The following is a 20,477-nucleotide window of genomic DNA, read 5'->3' as shown; positions in this document are numbered from 1 at the left end:
AGATGTTAGTAAAGTCTTGATTTTTTATGTGTACAAGGCTACAATGTTTACAATGTTAACCCTAACCCGCATGGACAGGAAGCTCCGCCCCTTCATTTGATTGACGGCCTAAGTTCCAGGTGTTTCAGGTAACCATACCAGCTACTTCACCCATTGGCACATCATTTACTAGAATTTCCAGCTCAATATAGGATTGTAACACAAGTAGCATAGCTAGAGTACCATATTTTTCTTGAATAGTGGCACAAACAAATAAAGGCCGGCCCCAAATACAGGCCGGGAAAAAAACAAAGGAAAAAACAACGGTGGATACCAGTAAACTCCTGGTGCCTGTTATATAATGTAACTATAGTTTCTACCAGTGCCACAAGATGGCAGTATGCCACAATACGGCTCGGCCGGCGGAAGTCTCTGGAGCATGCCGTCGTCGATTACCGTAATTATCGGTAATGCGTTGCAGTAACAAAAAAACGGCTACCTAACAAACCCCAACAGAAGCAGATCAGAAAACAAGGAGGCTTCGTACTAAAATATGAGCAAATATATTTATCAAACAGAGGGAATTAGAAATAAAGGCCTGTCTCTAATATAAGCCTGCTTCCAATAAAGGCCTGGTACCCTCTGCAGTCCTGTAGGGGACATTGTCTTCACGACTGGTGGCAGCTGGAGTGTAATGAGGAAGTATACTAGGATTTTGCTGGTTGTGGCTTGTAAACACAACTTTCAGTTGACCCCTCCTCCATGCGGTTGCCAGAACACTAAAAAAGCACAGCCAGACGAAATGCCAAGCAGACAAGGTACGTTCTAAAACGAGAGTGAATCTGGGGTTGGTTTTCACTCATTGGCGAGTAGGGGATAAAGAGTGACGCAGAGTTGGCCTGTTTTCTGTTGGACAGGTAGGTGCCGGTTAGCTTAGCTATCAGCTTTTCTACTACAAAGAAGCTACGCTAACAACGGTAGCTAGCTGCCAGCTCATGACACACACTAACTCTGTCCAGTTCCTTTTTTTAGAGTTCGGACTGCTAGCATAGCCAGCGTGGCTTTTAGATATAAAAGGATTGAGCAGGTTTTGGTTGCAGACGGACACACCTGCTGCCAAAAGGTTGACGCCCAGAAACGTCCTGAACATTCAGAAATTAGAAAATCCAGGCAGAATGCAGGCTCTCTACACACACACACTCACACACTAACAATGGGCATAAGTAATAATTGAGTAGGATAATTTTTGGATGAGTTCATGCTATTTCAAAGGGGATGATCCTGCTCAGTATGCCTTTAATCAAAAATTATTTCATTATAAATGGCATTTACATTTTGATCTTAAAATGACTTTTCCAAACCAAACATAATCCAAAATACTGTTGACAAACAATTTCAACATCTTTAAAATATTGAACATTCCCAACCATGAGCCAATCATGTCTGAACACGGCCACCCCAGGCCACCACCTGGGCATGGCACTGCTTGCAGCTTGCAATGAAATTGTTGAATCGTGATAGAGCTTATTTTAATTAATCTAATTGTCATTCGGTTGAAATAACGTTTTTTAGATATTCCTACCTAGGTTCCCACAATGAAAGGCCTGATTTGTATTTCCACCCTGTTGAACAGACTGTTAAACAGCTCTCCTGGTGACCTTGGTTGTCACAACAGTTAATGAGGTCGAGGCTTTTACACCGAAGCTGAGGGGATTTTATATATTCCTCATCTTGGAACAATTATTTATTAAAATAAACGAGCCATAGTTTGGACCCGCAGCATAGCAAGTGAATTTAACAAGCTTCACAATCTCTGCATGTGGGAGTGGCAGACAGGCCGGGGAGTGAACACAACACCGGAGGGGAACATTAGCCGAGGAATAGTGTGTCGTGAAATACAGAATGTAGATGGGAGAAATGTCATGTCACCAAAACATACACCTACAATGAAGGATTCAATTAGTGCTTGTATGGTGGCAGCCTTAATTCTCCCAGTCAAAACTGCAAAAGTGCTCCCAACCAATTAGTGAAAGACAGCTCTCCCAAATAGCAACAGTGAGCGCTATTTTGCTTTCAGTATTATTGAGCAGTACTCACATCCTCCGATAACCGGTTGTTTATGAAAGTTTTGATAAGCGCTAATTAAATGGCCTAACCGATAAATTAGACAGTCTGTAAAGTATTTTGAAAAAAGGGTTAGAGCAATATACCACTCGATATGCCAAACCTCATCGTTAATGGCCCTGCTTCAGAAGCTTAATGACGGGTAAACGAAATTTTTGGGGCAAATGCAATATCGGGGTGAGAGGATGAAGATGAAGGATGAAGCATGAGGCATACAGTAGCATGAGTGCGCCCCATAGTGCATAGTCCATCCCATTCCATCAGGTTTTCAGTGCATGAAGCCATGAGCGAAAAGTTTAGTAAAAGTTTAAATTGATATTTTTATGTTTGCAGTGCAGTACACAATTTCCTTTTGAATTATGTTAAACTGTCTTTATATTCTTTGTAAATACATATGTTTCTATGAATATATTTTTGATAACAGTTTGCTGAAATTGGAAAAAATAAGCTTTCATATAGGGAAGCCCGTCCTCAGTTAATAAGGCTCCTGCTGTGAGGTTCAGTCTCCTGGCTGCCTTATGATCAAACAAACACTCTTGCATATAGGATCCTGTTGGATACGGTAGCTCACAGTAGAGTAGCGCGGACTAGCCTGATAATTCAAAGTGTGTGAATGGGTGTTGTTTTTCATCTTGGAACCAGACTAACTCACTAAATTTATTGTTAAGCTATGGCAAATTAATTATAGCCTACATTTGTGGCCAATGTTTCAGCTCTCATATTCACACACCTTTTTGTGCAAGTGCAAGCTCATTTGCTGCTACTCGCTAAATTCACCTTTAAGTAAAGATAGACTGGTATCAGAGGTAAGCATTGGCGTCGAGTAGATTTGATATTCTCTGTGGCTTTGGCGGTCTTGCAGTTGTTCGTTACTTTCAGAAGCAGGTCTACTTCGTTGTCTATCCAGACAAAAATGTCCAGATTGCTTTTGTCCACCTTCTGTCGTGATTTGGACATCTTGTCGGTGCTTAAGGCTCTGCTACTGCAGCCCTGACAATACTTCCATAAACGGTGGTAACGACATAAAGGTCATGGGTCAGAGGCTCTTTTTGTTTTTTTCTTCATGTTTTTTCTTTTAAAATGAATAGATGATTAGTAAGCATTCAAAACAAATGATCAAAGCTCAAAAGTAATTGCCTTGATAAAACTGACATGGAATTTGTCTTTCATGAGTTCAGTGTATTTTGATAAACTTAAATATTTATATCCTGTTTTTCAGTTGATATTTGGTGAAGTTAATTGGATTGTGAGCCACCACACATCAACAGGTAGAGTTTGGTGATGTCAATTTCAGTGGACAGCCCTCGCTATGAATAGTCTCACAGATGTTCAAATGATACAGCACAATGACACATCCTAGGCACAACATTAATTTTAATGGGCAACATAATTTAATGGACAACATATTAATTACAGTGTGAAGCAGTCTGTGGACCAAAATGGTGCCACCAAATTATCTGCTGATGCCAACAAATAAAAATGTTGCTGCCATCAGTGGAAAAAGTTGGGGGGAAAAAGACTATTTTTTACATTCCATTGTGGTTGGATCTCGCAGAATAATTAACATAATTAAAACTGCCTGAGGCCAGAGTTATCAGACTGAATTGACAGAATTCTCTATCAAGAGCATTCACTTCGTATTTAATGCTGAACGCTGCCTTTCATCTTGGATACTGACTGAGATGCACAACAACAAATTAAGTAGGCTTTACAGGCATCTCCTCTAGTGCCCAGCCTGTTCAGATGGAAATTAAAAGTGAGGACAAGTACTTTCTGCTGGAATCGGGAGACACTCTGTGTGTTTTTAGGGACCCCGAGAGGAGAATTGTCAAGCTCAGTGTTTTTGCGCGTGAACCGTGACAGTCAGCTTAGGGAGCTGGACCTCAAATCCTCCAGCATCTTCCTTTCTCGTTTGGATGTGGATCTGGATCTGGATAAAACACTCCAGACAATGCCGGCAAGTACATTGGTGCCTGAAAAGGAGATCATCGCAGCAGTGTTTGGATTTTCTAAAAGAAGGGCTGGGGTAGTATCAAATGTGCTTACTTGCATCAATGGAAATGCTGCGTGAACTGGAGCTCCTATGCCCAAAGACTGTGATGTCTATTGTCCTTGCCCTTAGAGTTTTTTTTCTTAAGAGCAGTTGACAGCTTATAGTGTCAACCAGTGGAGAAATTTTGGCATCAACAGGCCTCTCAGGGGATCAAGCCGTGGAAGCATTTTGACTGGAAGTTGAAGCGTTCAAAGGTGCTGGAGGAATTTACTCACTCTGCCCATATCTAATGCTCATGTAGACAGAGCATTTTCCCAAGTGACACTGCTGAAAGAAGACATCGCATGGGACTCCCACTCCTTCCCAGTCTCATGGATGTGCGCTCTGGCCTCATCTGGAATGGATGGACATCAGCAAGATTCAGACCTTCCTGACAGCTCTTGGGGAGATCTGACCCATCAACGTATTAGCCGACCCAAGTTAGTTCTCTATTGATGTTCTTCATGTTCAAAGGAAAGTTTTTAAAGGTTACTTATGTAGTGCTCCTGCCCCTATTTACTTCAACATGGACAAGGCCCTGAGTCCTTTTACCTCGGCAACACTCACTTATGCTTTCTGTTATTTATCTTAGGCTTCCTTATTATATGCATAACCTTTAAATCTAATGTCAGCCTAAAAACTCAATACGACGCTGCCTATGAATGCCATTTCCCCCTTGTCAACAAAATTGTATTTACTCGCAAAATATGAGTTCCACCTGTAGGTATTCCCTCTTTTCATTTATTTTTTTCAAATAAATGTAACAAGCACCACACTCCACTCAGGCTAACCCTTTCAACAATTTACAAATTATTTACTTAAAATAAGTTGTAAAAGGAACATACAATTATCTTGGTTTTCTTTAATCTAGGTAATCAATTACCTCTAGACACTTCTCCCAATAACATTCAAAAATCAATTCACAGGAAACACTTCATAGACACATCTGTAGCTAGCATCCATGGCTACACTGTAACAGAACTGTAACCATAGAAATATCTGTAGCTAGCCTCCATGGGCTACACTAGCAGAACTGTAACCATAGAAACGTCTGTAGCTAGCATCCGTGACTACACTGTTGCAGAACTGTAACCATAGAAACGTCTGTAGCTAGTATGGGCTTCACTGTAGCAGAACTGTAACCATTGAGAAAATAAACAAATCAATCATCAAATCTTCCATGTTTCTAACCTTTAACCAAGGTTAGTCTTCAGTAATCAAAGAGTGCTCGTTAGTTTGATTAGAAATCAAAAGAAATGATACAGGCTTCTCGAGAGTGATATGATTAGATGTGAAGCAGCTGTCTGTTACTCAGAAATAGCAGACCTCAGAATGCCTTCAATGTCCAGTCACAGCTGAGTGATCAACAAAGCTGTGTAATAATAAGATACATTCAGCGGCATACAAGCTAGAGATGAACCATTAACAGACCCAGCTCTGGTTTCTATAGCAGCTGATAGACCACCAGTCTATAATCGCAGTCTGAGCATCAAGTAGTGTCAACAGAGGAGAAGAATGAAGGTGTTTTGCTGTGGGATTCTCTTTCATGTTCACCAGCCTTACCTTTTGCTTCCCATCAATTTAAAGAAAAACAAGGTCAGACCACATATTCCTGTCCAATTTAGAACTGAGTCAGGATATGGCTTTTTCAATGCAAATGGAACAGTATTTGCATTTGTGCCTGCCAATTTGCATTTATAGTGTTTCAGTAAGCTTGTTTAGATGTGTGTTTAATCATCAGGGGTACTTTGGAGAGAAGAGGCTCATTAAAGACTGAGCTCTTGTATCAATATATAGTTGGCTTTTCAGTGAAAACAAGAGAAAAAAGGAGAAAACATTCCTGTAGACTCAAAGTTTTGATGAGGTTAGGTTGGGGCAGGACTATCAAATGTCCAAACTCCAATATTAGCGAGATTTATTACAATAATTTTGTTGAAACAACTCTGAACACACTGGATGTAAATAACAGCTGGAATGATTAATTTATTCCAAAAAATGACATGCTGAGGGGAGTGTGCGCAGAATTACAAGTAGGGAGGTGAATATATTGAGTCAGATTTCATTATCAATGGTATTACTCTCTCCTCTGTTATTACTAGGATGATAAAGACCAGCCACAAGGTTGCTGAACTCATCCGCTGCTGTCCTCTACACTGCCATACTTTTGTAATCAGATGGCAAAATTACATTACTGGTGGGCTATTGCACAGTGTATTGCAGAGAGGAATCCAGAGGCAATAAGAAAACGTAGGAAACATAAGCACAGGAAGAGCAGTATTTGAGATAGCTCAGCTATTGAGATGATATTGTTCATAATCATTGCTTTTATATGGCTGTACAATTTACATTTCTTTCCAGTTGGCAAGCATCTACAGTTAAATCCCTCTGGATCTACTGAAGTTGCTAAGAGACTGTAGTATTTTCATTAGGTCCTTGAACTGCGCATGTCTGAAAATGTGGTAAGAAGCGTTATGGGCCAGCTGATGGTTCTCTCTCTCTTTAGACACTAGTGATAAACACATTGTAAAAAGACAGAACATAGCAATGGACACAACCTCTAATAATCATTCATAACTATCACTCAACACATATTGAAAAGTACTTCAACTTTCTAATTTCAACTGTCAGGCATAAACTTCAGTAATACATCTACATTACAGGCTGCTACCCTACACTAATCTTGTATTATGGCTAACTTCAATGCAACAACTCAAAACCAAACATAATTATACTAGTTGACTCCCAATTGACTCCAACAACCAATTGATGTGATTGATATCCACTCATGCATTAAAGGACATCTAATGGTCAGAAAAATACAGCTCTCCACTGTTAGGAGTGGAAATACCAAATATTAAATGATACAAATAGATCTGATGAAAATGCTTGTGAACTGAAACAGATGCGTGTGAATTCACAAGTGATAAAGTGATAGATTGTCATGTGATCAATCCAAAGATCATTTGATTAAAATAGAGGTTTTTATGGTATCATCATTTATCACCACTTTCTATCATTCATCATTTAAAATTAAAATGTTGGTGCCATTTAGAGTTATAAGCAATTTACTACTGTCCACTTCTAGTTTACATTTTGCAATGCATGCCATATGTAAATAGAATTTTTAATCACTAATTTTAAAATCCAGTTCACAGTGTCAAATCTAGCTTGACATTAACTGCTGTCCAAACAAAACTAAATAGACATGGCTGTTCTGCTGAGGAAGTTTTTCTGCCTGAAAGTAGTTCATATGAAATGGATTAGACTAAGATGGTAAGTAAGCAAATTTTATTCTTAGACATGTAGATGCACAAATGATTCAGACCTAATGCTATTAATAAGTGTGTTTCTTATGCACTATCATCTAGAAAAATCCCTCTAGCTACAGGTTACCACAAAAAAATCACAGGGATTTCATAAGGGAGAGAAGGCACTCTGGGGAATGGGCTTAACATTCTCCAAGACCAAAATGTTTCTTTAAGAATAGGTTGATTTTAAGTTTACTGCCAACTTTTGGAAAGCACAGTTTGAGAAAGTACAATTTTAGTAATTTTGGAAGCCCATAGCCTTCTCTGATAGGGAGAGAGATTCTCTGTCCTGGGCTTTCGGTAATAGCATTAGCTGTTGTTTTAATGAAAAGAAATGCTGTCATGAGCCCTGTTATTAATTCTCCTTTAGGCTAACATCCTTCCAGTCCTCCACGGACCTGTGCTGCTCTCGCATTAATACTCCCTGCCACCACCAAGCAAGCGAGCTGGATTCCAGCCATATGTTTACCAGAATGCCATCTCGAACAAACATATTGAAGCAGAAAAAAACACAAGTTCATATAAATATTTAATGAATTTGGAGACTCAAATGGCATGCACATTAATTGTGATGGATTTGTTTTGTTGCACCTGGTGTGTAGAAGTTTTTGGGAGATTGTTCCGTTAGTCAGTTTCCCTATTTAAGTGAGGAGAACATAGACACCAAAACCATCCATGTGTCCCCGGTATATCATTGGCTCTGGTGCTCCATGCTAACACTTTAGCATACACTATGTTGAGTGATAGTAGGATCCATGCTAACACTTTAAAATACACTATGTTGAGTGATAGTAGGATCCATGCTAACACTTTAAAATACACAATGTTGAGTGATAGTAGAATCCATGCTAACACTTTAAAATACACTATGTTGAGTGATAGTAGGATCCATGCTAACACTTTAGCATACACTATGTTGAGTGATAGGTATAGTGAATGCTAATGTGTTAGCGTGGAGCCTACTATCACTCTACATAGTGCATGCTAAATCATTGTGACAAGTGTGATGGTACTGGTTACATTTTATTTAATTGTGTTACTTTCTACATCACTGTCTTTTTGTTTTTTCTTGTATGTAAAACACTGTGTAAACATTGTTTTAGAAAAGTGCTATACAAATAAAGTTAATATGATTATTATAACTGCTACTGATGGACAAGAGAAGACATTGGAGTGACTACATATTCTCACAACTCAATACTGAACTGAATAGTCTGTCTAAACTCATAATTTCATAGTTTCGACTCCAGACTCGTGGCGCCCCAGTTTCCAGACTACTCTCTGTCAGTTCCTCATAAGATATGGAGGATCTCGACTGTGGAATAGATAAAATCGCACCGCTGAAGAATTCACATCTCTCGACAGTTTCAAATACAGTCTTAGGAGTTGTCTGATGAACTAAAGTACATTCAGTTTCCCCTCAGTAACTCGCACTTTGAACGCACACTCCCTGCCACACTGTCACGTCCCCCTATCTTCACAATCAGTTTATTTCATTTCCCTTGTCATTTCGCCGCAGGTACACTTAATCACCGAGGAGCTGAAACGTCATCGCTGTGGGTAGAAAAGTCATCTCTGCAGAAATGAGAACCAATCACATTGCAGAAGAAGTATACAATTTTATACAATGTATTTGGCCCTCAATGGTGCCTCCTAGTGGCGTCTGGCCCGTCCCCACCTGGCCCCAACGGAGCCCCAAGACGTCGAACATCATCCTGGGTTGATAGTCCAATTCTAAGCCCCATTTGGACTGGATTTATTTCTCCTGGGTAAGAGCGATAATTGTAATTAGGGTAACAGTAATTATTATTGAGCTATTGGTTCATTTTAATCCAGAGAGACCATGTTAGTGATTTGCTACCTTGATCCTGTTATTAATTTCAGTCCCAATTCCCCTATTGTAGGTGGTCTAAAAGCTCTGGTCCCATCCAGAGAGGCTCCTCTGGGTTTCCACTCATTTGCACATGATTTGGCTGTCACGCTACAGTGTTTCCAGTGTTTTCTGTGAGAGTGAAGATGGGTCGACATGGAAGCATTTGAGGAGGTATTCACTAATTTAACTGGTATGAAAAACCACCTCCATCTATACCATACGCTCCTTCGGTGAAGGCTGAAGTTGCAAGTCCATCAGGAGAGCTAGCTGCTGCAAACTGCTATGATGGGCCAATGTAATGACAACTATCTATAGACTAACCAGGGTTGAATTTATGGAATCACAGTGAAAGTGACACTAGTCAATCACTTTTTAGCATACCAATCAAATGTCTGTCTATTAACGCCACATTTCATAATTCATTAGGCATCAAATAGGTCTATCTTAAACTATCCAATAACATTTTAATAAACCCCCGACACATAATTCATGACATATTAATCTGATGTAAGTATATTAACACCCCTGTGGGTTAAGGCTGGGTCCATGATTTCCCTCGCTCAATCGGTCCCCAAGCTGAACACATTTTACCCGGGTTGCATTTGGGAGCATCTGACCAATCTGCACGACTCCATCCGTGATTTGGCATCGACATTAAAAAAAACAAACATCTGCGGCGATGAATAAAAGGACAGAGGAGCACGGCTAGTATTTTATCGGCCTCGTTACCCTGTAATTGTAATTCCCTCTGGACGAGGCTCCAGACGGGGTTTCAACTCCCCGCGTGACAAAGCGACGCTAAGCGACGGCGCCACGCACCGTTGTAGGCTTGCCCTTCCATGAATCCAGCAGAAATGTACCTAGCGAAAAGTGACGCCCCCGCTGAGACAGCAAAGTAAGAGAAATCCGATGAGGATGTCTCTATATAAAGCATTTTGATGCGTTGTAGTTAATCTCTGGCAGCTTGCTGTGGAAAAAAAAAAAGCACTGGCACTGAAACTGATGCGCACCTGTGGGAAATAAATCAACGGCGGCAATGACAGGCTCTCATTTTTTACGAGATTGAATTTGTAGCGAAATAATACCATGACCGTTGAATCCCTAGATACATCTCATTAAGCCCTGTCTTCTTTCATATTTCTTTAAGCAGTACACTAAATGATTCAACAAACCTCCCAGTCCTTCCCGCTTTTACACAGGGGAGCTGAGACGGCGTTGTGTGCAAAGCGATCCCGTCTTCAGTCCATACCGATCATTTTGATTAATGCTGCTGAATTTATTGTTGACAAATGTGATGCTGGAAGTGAAAGAACTGCAGAGGACACAAGTGCAAAATTGCTGGCATTGGGGTTTTTCAAGTGTGAGACACATTTTCACCTAAATGAAGCAAATGAAGAAAGCCGGCTTAAATCTCTCTGATAGTGAGTGACTGTGGACATGGAGTCGCTGTGATTTGTGTCCATGTTTTTTCTTCTACTGTTAATTGCTTCCCTTCCTTCGGCTCTGGTGTGATGTAAATCCTCTCACCTGTATCTTGCATTACCGCCTCCCTGACATGAAGCCCATTCATCACCCAGTCAGGGCGATACAACGCCGCAACACTCTTCCGGGCGAGGCCACGGCAGCTAATAAAACAGCACGCCGAACTGTAAATTGCATCGGGGGGTTGGTTGCCGTTAAAAGTCTCCGGCAGTGTTGTTAGTGGATTACACTGGCAAGGTTGCGTGACAGCGGCCAGATTTAAAGGGCAATGCCTCACTCGGATTAAGAATTCACGTTGGTCAGAGACAGTCCAATTAATATTTGTGAAGACGAACGTCTGTCTCCCGAAGGCAGGAACCAGAGAGCAGAGACTGAACAAGTGATGTAATCAAGATGAAAAATCTGGAACTGCCCCCTTAGGAATGAATTAGGGAAGAGTGTTAATGTGACTGGGAGCACGCAGAGTTATATTCTAGAGATAAAGGAATTTTTTTGAACTTGAGAAGTGACAATACTTCTAGAAGATGGCTCCTTTTGGTATGAAGGAACCATCTCCCCATTCATCGTCTAATAAGCAGTTCATCTTCCTTGGCATCGCAGGTTAAGAGTCTTTGTTCTCTGGTTTCTGGCTTTGGGAAAGAGTTGCTTATATTCACTTATATTAAAGCTGCACTGCGCAACATTACATGTAAGGTAACTGTTTGAAAAATGTGAACTTCAATACCCAGAAGTGAAGCGAGGTGAGAGATGAGAGAGGAAAAGATCTAATGTTGGTGAGTCCAGTTAGAGAGGATGAGGCACTCTTCTCTGTCGCAGCCCCACTTTGTGATTTAGGTTGGTAAGATGACTATATTTTTACATAAAAATCTTGTCCGGTACAGCTTTAAGAAAATGGTGACACCGTCTTAAGCAGTTTGCAGGTAATGTTGTGAAGCTGAGTGTCTTCTCTGTGAGTAATGACCGCTCGAGGAAAATCACTGATACATTTCAAATGTTCTTGTAAAACCTCTGGCAATTGTGGACCTTGTGGCAGTTATGCATTGGGTTTTTATGATTGACCGTGATACCAATAATGGTAGCAGCTAGTTCAAATCTGTCCATTTTTACATGGTTAACCCAAGAATAGGAGGGTATAAAATGGGAACATCAGTAGAAATTAGGATAATATGTGAATTTGAAAACTACACTGACACAATTTTCTTAAGTATAGCCTATCAACTGGACATGACAATGACATGAAGAAGGGTTGCTTATACAGTATGATTTAAATGTAATGTAATGTAATTAACAAAAGTGTACATGTACAAATAGTGCAGAAAATGTTTTGGGCCATTTCCCATCAAAACTCCCATCGGACTCTAGCACCATAACGTTTTGGGATCACCTAAATAAACCGAAGCATCAGTAAATAATCGATTATAGGAATGTAATGAAAGTTTGTGACATGAAATTTCGGTCTACAGAAGCACTGAAAGACAAGGTGAATTCATTTTTTTTCTAAATTTATCTCGTTCGGACATGTTAATACATCATTCAGACGAGTTCATAAGTCTTTCCATAGCCTAAAACAGATGCATGAAACAGACCAAATCCCTTTCATATACTGAAGGAAACTTAAGGTTTGACCAAAATCTAAGCCTGACATAATCAAAAGGGTCCTTTACATATTTGCCTCATTATACCAACTCTAACACTATGCAAATCTAACTTATGAAGGATATGTGAGGGCTACTTATGAAGGCAGATGAAAACGACGGCTGACAGCCTAGCCATATCCAAGCTGCAGGGAGACATCAAATCACTGCACATAGAGAGTCACATCACAGGCTAATGGAAAGCATGGGAGTGCAGATACAAAGGACACTGAAGGTTTCACCAAAATCAAAAATCTTGCATTCATAGAACGGTTCCTTATATGTAAGTCTCAATTTGCCAACCTTCACTATTCACATGTAACACATTTAATATGTTCAGTAAAAGTTTGTTTACTGCCCAAAACTCTAAAGAAAGTACCTGACTGTGGTCTCCATTTGATCTACAGTACTGTGCAAAAGTCTTAGGCATATGTCAAAGAAATCCTTAAGGCGAAGATGCTTTCAAAACTAATGAAATGAAAAGTTTCTGAATATCAAAAATTTACAATAAACAGCAGTCTACTGACACACTAATGCAGAAAACAAATAAACATCTAAGACCTCTAACAAATTTTTTTTTACTGTAAATCTCTCATTATAAAGTGCAGGCACAATTATAACAACTGTCGGGATATCTGCACCTCATCTGACTCATCTGGCTGCTGGGCTGCCGAGGCTATAAGCTTGTCAAAGGCAAAGTGCACTTACAAGCACATTAGAGAATGTGACAAACTCTGAATATCTAAGAAATGGCATCTAGAATTCTCTTTTGCATTGTCCAGCTGAACTCACTACTGTATGCAGAGTAGTAGGAGATCTGATGGACTCAGGACAAAGTTTTCAAGTTTTCAGTCTGCTGTCCTATCAGTCTAACAAAGGCTGCTAGTAGCGCCAGCAGTTCACTTTTAATTGTTCGATTTCTTGTATTCATCTGTTCAATCCTACTGTGGCGTTACCTGCAGGCAAAACTGCTGTTTGAAACACTTAAACGGAGTCAAATTAGCACAGTGTGGCTTATAAAATAAAACGGTAGTAATTTTGAGGTGTAAATGCACATATGAAACAATTCAGTGGCTTTATTCTAATATCAGCCATTCCCTTGTTAAATGACCTGTAAAAATGAGCCGAGATGTCAGTGTTGTTTTGTGATTACATTGTTTGAAACATTTGTCAGATAACTATGCAGATACATGAAGACAAGACGGGCTTGGATCAGCCTGGAAGTTCAAGGACTGTGAATATAATTACGCTATGCAAATGGCGAAGATATTTGAAAATGTTAGCGTTGATGTAAAAATCATGATATATTCATGAAAACTGAAAAGCATTTATTCACAAATGCTTAAACGTATTTATGGTTCTGTTTTTCTGAAATGGGTTACAGATACAGATTCAAATCACTCTGCATTTATTAGCGCATTGTGTTATGAAAATATAGGGAGGGAGGTTATGTTTTCACCCCTGGCTGTCTGTCCGTGGAGGTTTGCGCTTTACCGAGTCTCTCCTAGTTCACAGATGTTTTTTACATATTTATAAGTCGGTTTACATGTTTTCCAAATACAAATCGCTGCATTTATTTGTGCAATGTGTTTGAAACGTGGTGTATTTCTGAGTCCTGTGCCATTTAGTGTTCCTTCTGAAACGTTTATCTCCATACTTTCCTTTACCACACAATCATTTGTTGACATCACTTTAGCTTTAAGCTGTAGTTTTCAGAACCCAAAGTCACAATCAAAGTCTATGACAGTGGTCAAACTCTTCCGAAGGCAAAGGTCCAATTCAAGCTGTTTTTTTCTTATTAAAACCCGGTCGTTTCAACCTTTCTTGACAAATGTTTTCTTCTTCCCATCTGTGCTGGTAGGGAACATCACTTGATATGTAAAGGAGTGCAACCCTTAAGGTAGAAGGGATGTGCCAGGGAAAATATAAATAACAGTGCCAACTTTTCAATAGGCCAAACAGAGAGGCAAAATAACAAGGTCCGCCTATGATTTATATGGAAATCAGCACAAGACTTCCAGACATTTCGACATGAAATGAAAATGCAACCTTGGTGCTGATATGAGGTTTCTATTACTTTTGTTTTGGTTAGGTGTGACTGAATCACAGTTGGAAACTCTCTCTCTCTCTGCGCGGACCAGGAAGAGGAAAATTATGAATCATAACAACATGTTCCCCTTTGCTTTTCTTGCAGTGTTTTGTCAAGAATTATAATAGAGGCCTAAATGACTTTTCAAGTAAATTCCACTTCCCAAACAGATTCACTTTTGCTTCGAATAAGGCTTCATAAGACTGCATTTATCTGAAGGAGAAAAAAAACCAGAAAACATTTTTTTCACTGATTGAGCTTTTTAAATGGCACTTGGCATCCAGAACCAAATGTGCCTGAAAAGATTAATGGCATTCAACTCAACTTGGCCATTCCGGGTTCAAAACAAGCTTGTTCATTTAATCTTCAGGGCACGAGATAATGAAATAAGAGCCAACTGACTCATCTCAGACAACCTTGTGGCTGTACTTTCAAGGCCAATGCAAACTTTGATATGCCCCTTGAGACGTTATACATCATTCCTATGGGACTCTACTCATTAGATCATTAAGGGATTTTACATGAACGTAGTATTCTGGATAATAGCTCATGTCCCAGTTAAGGTCATAGTGTATGCATCCTCATATCCTATTCATGAATATCCCTGTATACAGTTCATGAATAAACATAATATTTTGTATTACGACAGAAACAGGACTCGGGCACTGAAAAACAACATTAAACAGGATCAGTAGCCCTGGCTTGTATTTGTATATTTTGGTTATCATACTCAGGATTTTCAGAATTGGGATAAGAGCTTATCTGGTTTCTTGTGAACAGGAAATATTTACATGCTGCAACTCCAAAATGTAATACTTGAGCATCCTGAATATTAAGGGGACATTGGACTGTCCTATTTTATAAATGTGTCTGTCAAGACCATTATCTATGATATATTATCTTCAATACAGGTAAACACAGCTTAATACTATAATGTCCAGAATGCAGGTAGTCCAAAACTGCGAGGTACCTCGCGGTTTTGGACTACCTGCGGTTTTGGACTACCTGCATTCTGGTACCTATTTGCCTGGACCCGGCTCCTGGTGGCATGAAACATTTTTTGTTTTTTTTGTCTGCCATGTAATACTCACAATAGTTGACTCTTCTTTCCTTTCCCCTCCCTTCCAAAAACCTGTCTCATTTCCATATGAAGACAGGTGGTTACCCTATTAGAAAGTAACAACAAGCGCATAGTAATCACTTCACACATGAGTGAGCTGCTCTGCAGAGTGTGTTATGGTAAACTTAAGACAGCGTCATGGCTAAAAGTTGAATTTGCTGTCCATATGTCCACTGTGTGGACTATTTTGGAAAATTAGACAAGGTAAGCATGATTTTTTTTTGTTTGTAAATGTGTTAGCTTATTCTGTAATCTATTAGGTCTCTGCTGGGACAATCAAAATTCATATTTGCATAGATGACTGCGAAACAGACTTTTTTTGTTAAATATGCGGGAAATTGCGCATGTTATGTTGAGTTTGTTTGTTGTTTCCTACATTCAAAATCGATATCCTATGAAAGTATTTGTATTGAATATTGATACGTAACTACTCGAACCAGAATTTCTCTGGTAAATGGTTGAAGCCACTGAAGTTTCCTTTATGTATGATTAGGATGTCTCATAGTAGCCTATGTGGGCATTTATATGTTGTGAACAGTGGAGTTATATCTTTAGTCTACTACTTGATGGGCAGGTTTGTAAAAATTAGTATTATGTAGCCTGTGCAATAAACAAATATTGTTATAGGTCCCCAGTAGTCGGAGCTCTAAGGTCATATAGTCGGTCATTTAGTAATGTTTAGGCTGTTGGTCTACAGTAAGCTATATGGCTGTACTGAGCACCACCGTGCCTCCAATGCGCTTGTTGTCTTGATATGTTCCGGAACCTTTTCCCTCCAGACCGACTCACGGGAACACCGACCCCTTGGTGTTCCGGGACCTCATCATTTACAAATTAAGCACTGAGGGTAAGGCAGCATCTTGTGGCATCGTCTCATAGAAAAACACATCCAGGCACTCAACCTACTGGCCCTAGCTAGGAGGGGGGGGGGGGGTCAGAAAAGTAATATGATAATTTCTTCTGTTTCTTCAGTTCAACCTCTTAGCCCACCCCTATCAGCGACGGGTGATATTCTCATTCCATCATGAGCCCCGGCACGTCAAACGGGGAGACGCAACTTTTACACAGATGACACGATAATTGCCTAGCACAACGGCCCACAATGCAGCGAGGTCATTACTCCCATGATGGGGTAATTTTCCAGCCCTTTTTTCACAGCAGTCAAGCTCACACAATAGAAAGAGAGAGAGAGAGAGAGAGGGAGGGAGCAAAACGAGCGAGGAAAATTAGCATTTGATTTCAAACCAGACTCTGGCACCTAAACGCTGGCTTTGCTGAAGCGGTTGTGGATGTCTCTCTATACAGGCTGTCCTGCAGTAATAAAACGCATATTGCATTAGGGTTTTGGGGAGATGGGAGGGGAGGGATTTCACAACACAATTAGACTTTATATCAAAGAAAGTTCAGTGTCTTCTGTTGATACACTTTAGCCGAGATCGAGGTTCCGTTTCGTTGCGAGAACGCGCTACCTCTGGCAGGTGTTGGGTGCCGCGCGTCCTCCCTTCCTCCTCCCTTCTTTCCACTTCAAGGAAAATTACCGTCTCGCGAAAGCTGCAGCGCACCCCCTCGCTTTAGCGCCGCAACTTCTGAGGGAATTGGCAGACGTCACGGGAAGCCCCCGAGCAATCGAATCTGGGCCGATGACGCGGAGAACAAAGTAACGAGGTAAAGATTTCCGGGAAGCCTCCGAGAGGAAGCCCTTCAAGGTATTGCGGAAAGTTGTAGAGGGGGATCCAAGGGAGAAGTTTCAAGGCACCCTGCTTTCTAGCCTGCCTAACCCAGGATGAGGTGCATTTGGGGTGAATTAGGGGCGCAGTAGGATTATTGACAGATGCAGCATGCGAACAAAATGGCTTTTTTCTCTGGGACTTCCATTTAGCTGGAATGGAACAGTGTGCAATAGCCCCGCAAGACAGAAAAATCCCAATTGATTCTCTCGGCTAAAGCCCATCAACAGGCACTGTTATGGTACAAAGTGCGTTCGATTAGGCTTGCACGAATCTGCCACAACACCATGAGGGGGAGAATACATTTGATAAACATGAATTCACTGTCAGCAGCTGTCTCTCGAGGAAATGTAAGGTCAACGCAAGCCCGATGTACTCTATGTACTTGTGAGAAGATGCGTGTGTTAGGAATACGGTACATGGGGGAAATTAATATGACATGAAAAGCAGTGGACGTGTGACACTAATGTAAATTTTATTTTTCCATATGTGCTGTGGATCCATGAGTGTGTGTGTGTGTGTGTGTGGATAGGATTCGTTACTCATTTCTAATTTGTCGGTTTCCGTCCTTGTCTATTTCCAACCTCGTATTTTTAAAGTTTTGAACTCAATAGAAACCAAATGAGTCCGGTCAAAACGCATCACATGTGGGTCAACTAGCCTCAATTGAATGGTATGAAGTAGATTCCCTTGTTCATCCCCCAAAGCAAAGTCAGTGCGGGTCTCTCTCCATCTTAAATCAACAGTCTCTTTTGATATAGCACCCACTGGAGCACGCCCAGTCCATCCTGTGTATCCAGTGACAGCCGGTGAGCACAGATAAAGACGTGTGTGGTCAGACAAGCAGACTTTGATCTAATGCTCCTATCTCTGCAAACAAGAGCCCTGCCTCCAACCAGCCAGCCACAGAGCCATCCATCCATTCATCCAGCCAGCCATCCGACCATCCATCCATCCAGCCAGCCAATCATCCAACCAGCCAGCCAAGTGCCATGTGAGGGGAGGCAGGATGGAAAGATCAATGCTAATCGACTTCTCTGCAAGAGCTATTTCTGATTTAATATAGCCTTGCTGATGTGAAGAGATTTTGGGGTTTTTTGGGGGGTTGGAGCCGGGGGAAAGAGACAGTGGGGATGGGTGGGCTTGCACAGAGTGACACTTGTAGCCTTGGTCTCGACATGGGAAATCAATAAGGATTCATAATTGTTACAGAAACTATACTGTTTTTCCCATGGAGCAGCCGAGGGCATCACGCAGCAAATTCAGGTCATGCATTCAGTCAGTCAGTCAGTCAGGTGACGCTTAGTGAGCTGTCGCTTCGTGAGATGGCCTCTAGGGGGTGTCTAACTAAGAGATCACCTCTCGCCGCCTATGGACTAAACAGTCTTTTTCTACAGGCTATGGCCGGAATGCACCGGTACGCCGTTCCGGGAGTGAATTTGACGACGTAACGCGTGTTCCGGTTCTGAAAAAATAAATACAGAGCAGTACCGGTGGTTGTACCTGTTTTAGGAGCTTAAACTGTTCCAAAACAGCCCAATGGACAGAAATCTATCTGTCAATAATTATGTCTCAACAGAAGAAAAGAAGGGAGGACAGTGAGAGTGAGGGCTGGGGGAAAAAAATCCAGTCACATAGTGAAGAGATGTGGTTAAACCCAGACATTATGATTTACCATTTAAAGAGGCAATAACTAAGATTTTTACTGTCCCATAGCACAAAATGACCACAATATATCTGCAGGGGGTTGATAGGGTTGTTGATCAATGCCAGTGACTTCTTGGCCAGCTGCTGAGATTTCTGACTTTCAAAACTCACTTTCCAGCCCATACTCTGTTTTGGAACAAAAAATACACACACATACACACCAACTGCTCAACGAGTACAGTGCTATGAGCGAGCGACCGCAATCGTGCGACGTTTCAGCTATGAACGCTAAAAAGCCTTGTTCTAAAGACAAAAAAAGCAAATGACGAAGCAGTATTATAATCAATAAAAATGTGGTCACAAAAGAAACAAAGCAGTATTACTATTCCCGGCGATACATTAGGCTACCTCTAGTTTCTGTTGGATCTGTCTAGCCTACTTGCCTCTATTGTGAAAATATGACTTTACAGGCCACTGTAAGCTGTGCCAGAGACCTGGCAGTGTTGCTGCAATAGACCCTTTTCACAGCAGCCATTTTGATGTGTCATAGCAGGGTAAACACGGGTGTATCTAATAACATTAATAATGGTTCCATTCCATTTAGGTGTTCCGGAGCCAGGGCCCTTGTATTGTGCATGCTGACTCATTGGAATAGCTGTGGTTGGTGATAGTTCGATAATAGTCACAGATTATAGTACTTAATGCACCTTTAAGTGTGTGTGTGTGTGTGTGTGTGGACGAACATGCCGGGCGTAAGGCATGGTTCATAATTTGTGTATCAGAATAAAAACATGACTGTGCGTATACCCATAAAAAAGGTAGAATGCAATTTTGTACATTCAAAAGTCACCATTAGGAGCCATAAACCAAGGGCCAACTCGGTTTTGAGGATAGAGGCTGTATGGGGAGGAGGAGAAAATTATAGTGAGCACCTTGAATCATCCGAGCTCTTCCCTGCTTCATGCTAATTGAAATGCCAAAGGACGACTCTGGAGCCATGGGAAAGCCTCATGTTGAGTGCATGAAAATTCCGGTCTCTCTGCGAGCTGCTATCATCATCATCATCATTTACTGCTACCGGTATTCATCATCACCCACAAATCCATGTTATTTCAGCAAATTATAGCAAATGCAGGTTTTTCATATTATGTAGACATGCACTGCATACTGTATGTCATAGTTTAAGTCTAGTAACTAAAGGAAAAAATCATAGATTCATATTTTAGTGTGGGAATAGAACAGACCCCAAGAGAAATATGAGTGCTAATGAGGTGATTTTTTCTCATCATAGCAGATGTCAATGCTACTAGTCCAAAACTTTTTTAATGAAATGTATTTTAATTTTAATGAAAATGTGCACAGATATCCTCTTATGGTTTGGTTTTTATAAAAAATACAAATTTACTTCTTACACAGAGACATACATAACAGCAATATTTTACAGGTCCATCTTTAAAAGAAT

The sequence above is a fragment of the Centroberyx affinis genome, unplaced genomic scaffold (assembly GCF_046629955.1).
Source record: "Centroberyx affinis isolate AG114_WGS23_722 - 3 ecotype Tasmania unplaced genomic scaffold, CSIRO-AGI_Caff_v1 ptg002102l_1, whole genome shotgun sequence".
NCBI classification, from domain to species: domain Eukaryota; kingdom Metazoa; phylum Chordata; class Actinopteri; order Beryciformes; family Berycidae; genus Centroberyx; species Centroberyx affinis.
The sequence above is the reverse complement of the archived record's forward strand: the minus strand, read 5'-3'. Positions refer to the sequence as shown.